Source organism: Balaenoptera musculus, chromosome 14 (assembly GCF_009873245.2).
Source record: "Balaenoptera musculus isolate JJ_BM4_2016_0621 chromosome 14, mBalMus1.pri.v3, whole genome shotgun sequence".
Classification (NCBI taxonomy): Eukaryota; Metazoa; Chordata; class Mammalia; order Artiodactyla; family Balaenopteridae; genus Balaenoptera; species Balaenoptera musculus.
The window spans coordinates 34530003-34541520 of record NC_045798.1 but is presented as its reverse complement, the minus strand read 5'-3'; the positions used below and the strand labels follow the sequence as shown (position 1 = coordinate 34541520).

At 38.7% G+C, this 11518-nt stretch overlaps 1 non-coding gene across 1 annotated transcript; it reads left to right on the top strand.

Moving 5' to 3' along the window:
* Window positions 1-10925: 10925 nt before the first annotated feature.
* Window positions 10926-10997, top strand: TRNAA-AGC. The gene has a single exon. It is a non-coding gene; the product is annotated as a tRNA-Ala (tRNA).
* Window positions 10998-11518: the final 521 nt, after the last annotated feature.

Here is an 11518-nt window from a genome sequence, read left to right as displayed (position 1 = left end):
TGACATATGATCATCTATTATTTTCATGTTCATTATATAAAGAGAACAGGGAGGTTTTCAATCTGCCCAAGTGTTTATGAATAAATGTTATTATCTTGATAAAACTCTCCAAGGTGGTAAAACAGATAAGGCAGAAGATAGCCATGTGTTGATGCCATGCATTCCTGGTACAGATTCAGCTCTTGTTTATCATGGAAAGAGCGAATGAGAAAACCACTGAAATTAGAGAGAATTTGCATTGACTTTAAGAAAATAGTGATTGGACGGGGTGCTTCAAGATGGCGGAGGAGGAAGATGTGGAGATCACCTTCCTCCCCACAAATATATCAAAACTACATCTACAGGTGGAACAACTCTTACAGAACACCTACTGAACACTGGCAGAAGACCTCAGACTTCCCAAAAGGCAAGCAACTCCCCACGTACCTGGGTAGGACAAAAGAAAAAAGAAAAAACAGAGACAAAAGAATAGGGATGGGACCTGCCCCTCAGGGAGGGAGCTGTGAAGGAGGAGAAGTTTCCACACACTAGGAAGTCCCTTCACTGGCGGAGATGGGGAGTGGGCAGGGGGGAAGCTTCGGAGCCACAGAGGAGAGCGCAGCAACAGGGGTGCAGAGGGCAAAGCAGACAGACTCCTGCACAGAAGATCGGTGCCGACCAACACTCACCAGCCTGAGAGACTTGTCTGCTCACCTGCCGGGGCGGGTGGGGGCTGGGAGCTGAGGCTCCAGCTTTGGAGGTAATTTCCCAGGGAGAGGACTGGAGTTAGCTGCATGAACACAGCCCGAAGGGGGCTAGTGCTCCACAGCTAACTGGGAGGGAGTCCGGGAAAAAGTCTGGAGACCATAAGAGTCAAGAGACCATTGTTTCCGGGTGCGCAAGGAGAGGGGATTCAGAGCCCCGCCTGAACGAGCTTCAGAGACGGGCGCAAGCCATGGCTATCAGCGCAAAAACCAGAGACAGGCATGAAATGCTAACACTGCTGCTGCAGCCACCAAGAAGCCTGTGTGCAAGCACAGGTCACTATCCACACCTCCCCTCCCAGGAGCATATGCAGCCCGCCACTGCCAGGGTCCCGTGATCCAAGGAGAACTTCCCCGGGACAACAAACGGTGCATCCCAGGTGGTTCCAACATCATGCTGGCCTCTGCCGCCACAGGCTAGCCCCTCATTCCATACCCCTCCCACCCCCCAGCCTGAGTGAGCCAGAGTCCCCTAATCAGCCACTCCTTTAACCCCCTCCTGTCTGGGCAGGAACAAACGCCCTCAGGCGACCTACATGCAGAGGCCGGGCCAAACCCAAAGCTGAACGGCAGGAGCTGTGCGAACAAAGAAGAGAAAGGGAAATTTCTCTGTGCAGCCTCAGGGGAAGCAGATTAAATCGACACAGTCACCTTGATGTACCCTTCATATGTGGAATACCTGAATAGACAACGAATCATCTGAAAATTGAGGCGGTGGACCTTGGGAGCAACTGCAGACTTAGGGTTTGCTGTCTGCAACTGACTTGTTTCTGATTTTTATCTTTATCTTAGTACAGTTTTTAGCACTTAATATCATTGGTGGGTTTATTTACTGGTTTGATTGCTCTCTTCATTTTTTTTTTTTTTTTTTTTTTAAAAACTTTTTTATTTTAATAATTTTTTTTCTTGTAATTATTTTATTTTTTTTTTTTTTTAATTAATTAATATATTTTCTTTCTCTTTTTTCTCCCTCTTCTTCTCAGCCGTGTGGGTGACAGGGTCTTGAGCTCCGCACTGGTATCAGGCCTGAGCCTCTAAGGTGGGAGAGACGAGTTCAGGACATTGGACCACAAGAGACCACCCGGCCCCACGTAATATCAATCAGTGAGACCTCTCCCAGAGATCTCCATCTCAATACTAAGGCCCAGCTCCACTCAAAGACCATGCTGGACACGCCATACCAAACAACTAGCAAGACAGGAACACAACCTCACCCATTAGCAGAGAAGCTACCTAAAATCATACTAAGTTCACAGACACCCCAAAACACATCACTGGATGCCACCCTGCCCACCAGAAAAACAAGTTCCAGCCCCACCCACCAGAACACAAGCACCAGTCCCCCTTCCCCTCCAGGAAGCCTACACAACCCACTGAACCAAACTTACCCATTTGGGGGGCAGACACAAAAAGAACAGGAACTACGAACCTGCAGCCTGTGAAAAGGAGACCCCAAACACAGTAAGTTAAGCAAAATGAGAAGACAGACAAATATGTAGCAGATGAAGGAGCAAGGTAAACACCCACCAGAACAAACAAATGAAGAGGAAATAGGAAGTCTACCGGAAAAAGAATTCAGAGCAATGATAGTAAAGATGATCCAAAATCTTAGGAAACAGAATGGAGAAAATAAAAGAAACATTTAACAAGGACCTAGAAGAACTAAAGAGCAAACAAACAATCATGAACAACACAATAAATGAAATTAAAAATTCTCTAGGAGGAATCAATAGCAGAAGAACGGATAAGTGAGCTGGAAGATAAAATAGTGGAAATAACTACCGCAGAGCAGAATAAAGAAAAAAGAATGTAAAGAGTTGAGGACAGTCTCAGAGACCTCTGGGACAACATTAATCATACCATCATTCGAATTACAGGGGTCCAGAAGAAGAAGAGAAAAAGAAACGGTCTGAGAAAATATTTGAAGAGATTATAGTTGAAAACTTCCCTAACATGGGAAAGGAAATAGTTAAGTCCGGGAAGCAGAGAGAGTACCATACAGGATAAATCCAAGGAGAAACACATCAAGACACATATTAACCGAACTATCAAAAATTAATTACAAAGAAAAAATATTAAAAGCAGCAAGGGAAAAACAACAAATAATATACAAGGGAATCCCCATAAGGTTAACAGCTGATCTTTCAGCAGAAACTCTACAAAGCCAGAAGGAAGTGGCAGGAGATATTTAAAGTGATGAAAGGGGAAAACATACAACCAAGATTACTCTACCCAGCAAGGACCTCATTCAGATTCGACAGAGAAATTAAAAGCTTTACAGACAAGCAAAAGCTAAGAGAATTCAGCACCACCAAACCAGCTTTACAACAAATGCTAAAGGAACTTCTCTAGGCAGGAAACATAAGAAAAGGAAAAGACCTACAATAACAAACCCAAAACAATTAAGAAAATGGTAATAGGAACATACATATCGATAACTACCTTAAATGTAAATGGATTAAATGTTCCCATCAAAAGACACAGACTGACTGAATGGATACAAAAACAAGACCTGTATATATGCTGTCTACAAGAGACCCACTTCAGACCTAGGGACACATACAGACTGAAAGTGAGGGGATGGAAAAAGATATTGAATGCAAATGGAAATCAAAAGAAAGCTGGAGTAGCAATTCTCATATCAGACAAAATAGACTTTAAAATAAAGACTATTACAAGAGACAAAGAAGTACACTACATAATGATCAAGGGATCAATCCAAGAAGAAGATATAACAATTGTAAATATTTATGCGCCCAACATAGGAGCACTTCAATACATAAGGCAAATGTTAACAGCCATGAAAGGGGAAATCGACAGTAACACAGTCATAGTAGGGGACTTTAACGCCCCATTTTCACCAATGGACAGATCATCCAAAATGAAAATAAATAAGGAAACACAAGCATTAAATGATACATTAAACAAGATGGAATTAATTGATATTTATAGGACATTCTATCCAAAAACAACAGAATACACTTTCTTCTCAAGTGCTCATGGAACATTCTCCAGGACAGATCATATCCTGGGACACAAATCAAGCCTTGGTAAACTTGGGAAAATTGTAATCATATCAAGTATCTTTTCCGACCACAACACTATGAGACTAGACATCAATTACAGGAAAAAAATTGTAAAAAATACAAACACATGGAGGCTAAATAATACGCCACTAAATAACCAAGAGATCACTGAAGATATCAAAGAGTTAATCAAAAAATACCTGAAACAAATGACAGTGAAAACACGACAAACGAAAACCTATGGGATGCAGCAAAAGCAGTTCTAAGAGGGAAGTTTACAGCAATACAATCCTAACTCAAGAAACATCTCAAATAAACAACCTAACCTTACACCTAAAGCTATTAGAGAAAGAAGAACAAAAAAAACCCAAAGTTAGCAGAAGGAAAGAAATCATAAAAATCAGATCAGAAATAAATGAAAAAGAAATGAAGAAACAATAGCAAAGATCAATAAAACTAAAAACTGGTTCTTTGAGAGGATAAAATTGATAAACCATTAGCCAGACTCATCAAGAAAAAAAGGGGAAGACTCAAATCAACAGAATTAGAAATGAAAAAGAAGTAACAGCTGACACTGCAGAAATACAAAGGATCATGAGAGATTACTACAAGCAACTATATGCCAATAAAATGGACAACCTCGAAGAAATGGACAAATTCTTAGAAAAGCACAACCTTTGAGACTGAACCAGGAAGAAATAGAAAATATAAACAGACCAATCACAAGCACTGAAATTGAAACTGTGATTATAAATCTTCCAACAAACAAAAGCCCAGGACCAGATGGCCTCACAGGCGAATTCTATCAAACATTTAGAGAAGAGCTAACACCTATCCTTCTCAAACTCTTCCAAAATATAGCAGAGGGAGGAACACTCCCAAACTCATTTTACGGGGCCACCATCACCCTGATACCAAAACCAGACAAAGATGTCCCAAAAAAAGAAAACTAGAAGCTAATATCACTGAAGAACATAGATGCAAAATTCCTCAACAAAATACTAGTAAACAGAATCCAACAGCACATTAAAAGGATCATACACCATGATCAAATAGGGTTTATCCCAGGAAAGCAAGGATTCTTCAATATACACAAGTCAGTCAATGTGATACACCATATTAACAAATTGAAGAATAAAAACCATATGATAATCTCAATCGATGCAGAAAAAGCTTTCAACAAAATTCAACACCAATTTATGATAAAATGTCTCCAGAAAGGAGGTATAGAGGGAACTTACCTCAACATAACAAATTCCATTTATGACAAATGCACAGCCAACATCGTTCTTAATGGTGAAAAACTGAAACCATTTCCACTAAGATCAGGAACAGGACAAGGTTGTCCACTCTCACCACGATTATTCAACATAGTTTTGGAAGTTTTAACCACAGCAGTAAGAAAAGAAAAAGAAATAAAAGGAATCTAAATCAGAAAAGAAGAAGTAAAACTGTCACTGTTTGTAGATGACAGGATACTATACATGGAGAATCCTAAAGATGTTACCAGAAAACTACTAGAGCTAATCAATGAATTTGGTAAAGTAGCAGGATACAAAATTAATGCACAGAAATCTCTTGCATTCCTATACACTAATGATGAAAAATCTGAAAGAGAAATTAAGGAAACCCTTCTATTTACCATTGCAACCAAAAGAATAAAACACCTAGGAATAAACCTACCTAAGGAGACAAAAGACCTGTACTCAGAAAACTATATGACACTGATGAAAGAAATTAAAGATGATACAAACAGACAGAGAGATATACCATGTTCTTGGATTGGAAGAATCAACATTGTGAAAATGAATATATTACCCAAAGCAATCTGCAGATTCAATGCAACCCCTATCAAACTACCAATGGCATTTTTCAAAGAACTAGAACAAAAAAATTCACAATTTGTATGGAAACACAAAAGAACCCGAATAGCCAAAGCAATCTTGAGAAAGAAAAACAGAGCTGGGGGAATCAGGCTACCTGACTTCAGACTATACAACAAAGCTACAGTAATCAAGACAGTATGGTACTGGCACAAAAACAGAAATATAGATCAATGGAACAGGATAGAAAGCCCAGAGATAAACCCACGCACATATGGTCAACTTACCTTTGATAAAGGAGGCAAGAGTATACAGTGGAGAAAAGACAGCCTTTTCAATAAGTGGTGCTGGGAAAACTGGACAGCTACATGTAAAAGAATGAAATTAGAACACTTCCTAACACCATACACAAAAATAAACTCAAAATGGATTAAAGACCTAAATGTAAGGCCAGGCACTATCAAACTCTTAGAGGAAAACATAGGAAGGAAACTCTTTGACATAAATCAAAGCATGATCCTTTTTGACCCATCTCCTAAAGAAACGGAAATAAAAACAAAAATAAACAAATGGGACCTAATGAAACTTAAAAGCTTTTGCACAGCAAAGGAAACCATAAACAAGATGAAAAGGCAACCCTCAGAATGGGAGAAAATATTTGCAAATGAAGCAAGTGACAAAGGATTAATCTCCAAAATATACAAGCAGCGCAGGCAGATCAATATAAAAAACAAACAAACAACCCAATCCAAAAATGGTTAGAAGACCTAAAGAGATATTTCTCCAAAGAAGATATACAGATTGCCAACAAACACATGAAAGGATGCTCAACATCACTAATCATTAAAGAAATGCAAATGAAAACTACAATGAGGTATCACCACACACCAGTCAGAATGGCCATCAGAAAAATCTACAAACAATAAATGCTGGAGAGGGTGTGGAGAAAAGGCGACCCGCTTGCACTGTTGGTGGGAATGTAAATTGATACAGCCACTATGGAGAAGAGTATGGAGAAAAGGGGACTCGCTTGCACTGTTGGTGGGAATGTAAATTGATACAGCCACTATGGAGAACAGTATGGAGGTTCCTCAAAAAGCTAAAAATAGAACTACCATATGACCCAGCCATCCCACTACTGGGCATATACCTTGAGAAAACCATAATTCAAAAAGAGTTGTGTACTACAACGTTCAGTGTAGCTCTACTTACAATAGCCAGGACATGGAAGCAACCTAAATATCCATCAACAGATGCATGGATAAAGAAGACGTGGCACATATATGCAATGGAATATTACTCAGCGATAAAAGGAAATGAAATTGAGTTATTTGTAGCTAGGTGGATGGACCTGGAGAGTGTCATATAGAGTGAAGTAAGTCAGAAAGAGAAAAACAAATACCGTATGCTAACACATATATATATGGAATCTAAAAAAGAAAAAAAAAAGATTCTGAAGAACCTAGGGGCAGAACAGGAATAAAGACACAGACATAGAGAATGGACTTGAGGACACGGGGAGGAGGAAGGGTAAGCTGGGATGAAGTGAGAGAGTAGCACTGACATGTATATACTACCAAATGTAAACTAGATAGCTAGTGGGAAGCAGCCGTATAGCACAGGGAGATCAGCTCAGTGCTTTGTGTCCACCTAGAGGGGTGGGTTAGGGGGGGTGGGAGGGAGATGCAACAGGGAGGGGATATGGGGATATATGTATATGTATAGCTGATTCAGTTTGTTACACAGCAGAAACTAACACAACATTGTAAAGCAATTATACTCCAATAAAGATGTAAAAATAAATAAGTAAAGCTTAAAATATGATGATTTGAGAAAAAAAATAAAATCGTGATTGGCAGTTGTAGGACATTAGTGGTAATCTACTCATTAACTACGGATGTTACCATGGACACCAGTGCAGTACAGAAAATCATGAGTGGGAGAAAAAAAATTATGAGAACCAAGAATAGTATCTTTATATAAAGTATGTATTTCTGAAAGATAATTATTTACTTGCAATTTTCTGAGTTTTTCTTTTGTTTCAGTCTCTGATCTTTTAAAATGTCAAAGTCCCTCCTAGCAGAAGCAGAAAAAGAGCTTGACAGAAGCAATATTAACAGCTATTTGCATTCTACCCTATTTTGATCCTTTCTTTTCGTCAATTTGTAAAAACCTCTAATGTTTACAGAACTAATTAGAAGACACACGTGCTGTCCTTTAGAATAATCAGTCTTACAAATGGTATGCTCCTTCAATGTTATGTATTGTTTGTTTTAGTGCAAACACAAATACTGTAATTTTGCTTTCGAAGAAATGATATCAACCAGTCATTCAGCTCTATTGTTAAATATTTCATTTATACATTTATATTTTCATTTATTTCATAGATTAATGTTACAAAATGATAATGAAATTCTGAAATAAATGTATATATGTCTAATGTCATGGTACAAGTTTGCTACTGTGTTCAGAGACACGAATGGGAAATTTGTCATGATTTTGTTCTGGGCATGATATTTACATGCAATGGAAGACAAGAGCATAAAGCAGAGAAAGAAAAACTGGAAGATTGGTAGAGCAGAACACATATCAGTCAGGGTACAATCAGGGAAAAAGAACCAGTAGGTGAGAGTGTGAGTGAGTGTGTGCCCATATGGATTTGTTTTGGGGGATTGGCTTACACAATTGTGGGGGCTTATTAAGCATCTCTGTAAGACCAGTGTCTCCTCATATAATGCTAGATCTTGAAGTTAGCAAGGCAGGCAATCAAAAGGAGTATGGAGGCAAATGGAGAAGACCAAAAGCAGGATAGAATCCATACGCATGAGCTGGAAACCCACACGGATGGGCTGAATCCACGTCCTGTTGGCTCTGCCCTTGGCGATGAGCACAGAAGTCATCCCCTTTGTCGTGAAGCTAAGACATGTAGCACAGGAGGCAGAGAGCTAAAGGAGGTTGCAAGAAAAGGTGAAGCAATGGTAGATTCAGCTACTTTTCACGCCAACAAGGTCAGTCAGCAGATCTGCAACAATGCGTATGAACTACACAGTGTTGCTGCTTACTTTCTGCCTTCCAAGTAGCGCAAGGGTATCCCTTGTGGCTGAGTCTTTTCCTCAGTTGTCCTTTGCAGGTATGGTTAAAGGTTTCTCCCCTGTATTCTCTTTATAGCCCTTATTTTGTCTTTTAAAAAATTTTTTATTGGTGTATAGTTGATTTACAATGTTGTGCTAGTTTCAGGTATACAGCAAAGTGACTCAGTTATACATACAGTACATATATCCACTCTTTTTTCAATTCTTTTCCCATAAAGGTCATAACAGAGTATTGAGTAGAGTTCCCTGTGCTATACAGCAGATCCTTATTAGTTATCTATTTTATATATAGAAGTGTGTACATGTCAGTCCCAATCTCCCAATTTATTCTTCCCCCACCCTTACCCCCTGGTAACCATAAGTTTGTTATCTACATCTGTAACTCTATTTCTATTTTGTAGATAAGTTCATTTGTACAGTTTTATTTTTAGTTTCCACATATGAGTGATATATTATATTTGTCTTTCTCTATCTGACTTACTTCACTTAGTATGACAATCTCTAGGTCCATCCATGTTGCTGCAAATGGCATTATTTTGTTCTTCTCTATGGCTGAGTAATATTCCATTGTGTATATGTACCACATCTTCTTTATCCATTCCTCTGTTTATAGTGCTTTGCAAATTAAAATAATAGTTATCATGAACTGAACATTTGCTATATGTTCAATATATCAGGCACACATGTTGTCTCATTTAATCCTCAAATACTTCTTGTGAGGTAAAGTACATTAATAACCCAATTTTTCAGAATGAAGAAACCAAGACTTTAAAAGGTTAATAAATGTACATGAGGCTATAACGCTAAACTATTGACAGGATGGAAACACAGATCTTCGTGTCTAGGGTCATTCTCACACTCTGAAATTCCACACCATGCCTGGCTTTATTATACCACACATGTGAGTAAACTCTGATTATTTCTATCTATATGTGTCTGTTTTTTCCAGCACACTGGAAACTCCTTAAAGGCAAGAGAATGTCTTACATTTTTCTCTTCTCATGTCAATTTGTATTTCCTCTTATACTTTTATCATTCTATAGCCAGATTATTATTTTTTCATTGTAAAAACAGAATAAAATCTAATTTTAAGGTAACTTCCGTAAATTAGGATAAAATGCTTTTTTATGGCAGTAACTTTTGGGCAGATAATTACGACTATAAAAGCTTCAAGAAGATTCCAGAAGCTTAACAGATTTTGTAATTGCCTAAAAACATTCATCAGTTCTTTGGAGTGATAAACTACCATCGTGCTCTTGTACATAAAATTTCAGCACCCTGATATTTGATAGTGACTGGCCCACGGCTACCAGCATAATCACTAGGAGAAGTGACTGCTGTCGGGCACCAGAGAAGTGTTAACAAGAAGGTCATTTCCCTTCACCCTGAAAACAACAGCACAAAGAAAATGGATGCTTTGGTGATGACAAGATGATAAAGAAATAAAATTAAAAGGAAATTAGGAAGAGAAAAATATTGAATGAGGAAAGCAACACCAAAATCAAAAAAGGTCCCCATATGAGGAAAGGGATCTTCATTATGAGAGAAGAATTTGCTGACAGCCTCCTGAGTGCACTAAGCCCATTATTGAAAGAGGTGTCATTGGACTAATTAGTCATAGGACTAATTTTCAAATAGAGCATTTATTAGCATTGGCTAGAGAAAATTATTGAAAATAGAAAACATTAAAAAAAATGGTTCTATAGGAAAGCAGAGGATTTTTAACACTGATTCTTGACTTGCACCTTTTAAAAGTATTAAATGTGTGATTCCAAATGTATTTTGAGTTCTTCTTAAAAGGCAGGCAGAACTCTGCTAGCTTCTGGGCATACAGTGATGAATCAGTAAAGGTCCCTCACCTTACAGAGATGACAGTATAACAGGGACACATACAAGAATGAGGTGATCACACGTCAGGGTGAGAAGTGCAACCACAGGACAAGACACAGAAAGGGAACCAGACCAAGTGTTAAGACTTCAGAGCAGCCTTTCCGGAGGTTATGTGACATGAAGGATGGGTAGAATTTAAAGAAAAGAGCTTAAGAACAGGAAAGAATATTCAAAGCAAGAAAACAGTGTACAAAATGATAGTAAGTGAGAAAACATGGCATATTCTGGCAACAGCAGTCCCTACCAACCGAAAGTTTACATTTTAGAAATGTACTGTGAATGGCAAACCATGGTTGGCATAGGCAAGGTCTCACTAAAAGGCCCAAATCAGGTACAATAGATGAGGGAGGAGGGGGTGTAGCTCAGTGGTAGAGCACATGCTCAGCATGCATGAGGCTCTGGGTTCAATTTCCAGCACCTCCATTTTTGACTGATTAAAAAAACAAAAAAAAAACGTTGTCTTAGTCAATCTTCCCAAAAACTCAAATAAGGAAACTGAGCCTCAGAGAGTTTATTTAAATAATACGTCCAGTGTGACACAGCTGGTAAATTGGGAAAGTGAGATTCAAACTCAGAAGCCCAGCCTCTTTTTGTTTTTCACTAGCTTTCTATGTTTTGAGCTTGAGGTCCCAGTACAATCTGAAAATGAAAATGTCAAAGTAGGAAAACGGGCGATTTCAGATTTTGAGCTTAGGAGGGAGACTACATAATTTGTAAACGTGACTCGATGGTCATGAATGTCTGTCCATGGAGAGTGAGAAGATGCAGAGTCCAACATAGAGTGCTGAGCCATAAACAGAGTAGGGGATAGAGAGTTCACAGAGAAGACAGAGGAAAGGCAACCATAAAAAGGAATTGAACAAGAAACAGCAGTGTGTCATAGAAGCCAGGAAAATAGACAAATTTTAAAGGAAGTCTTCAGTGTCAAATGCCTATAATTTACA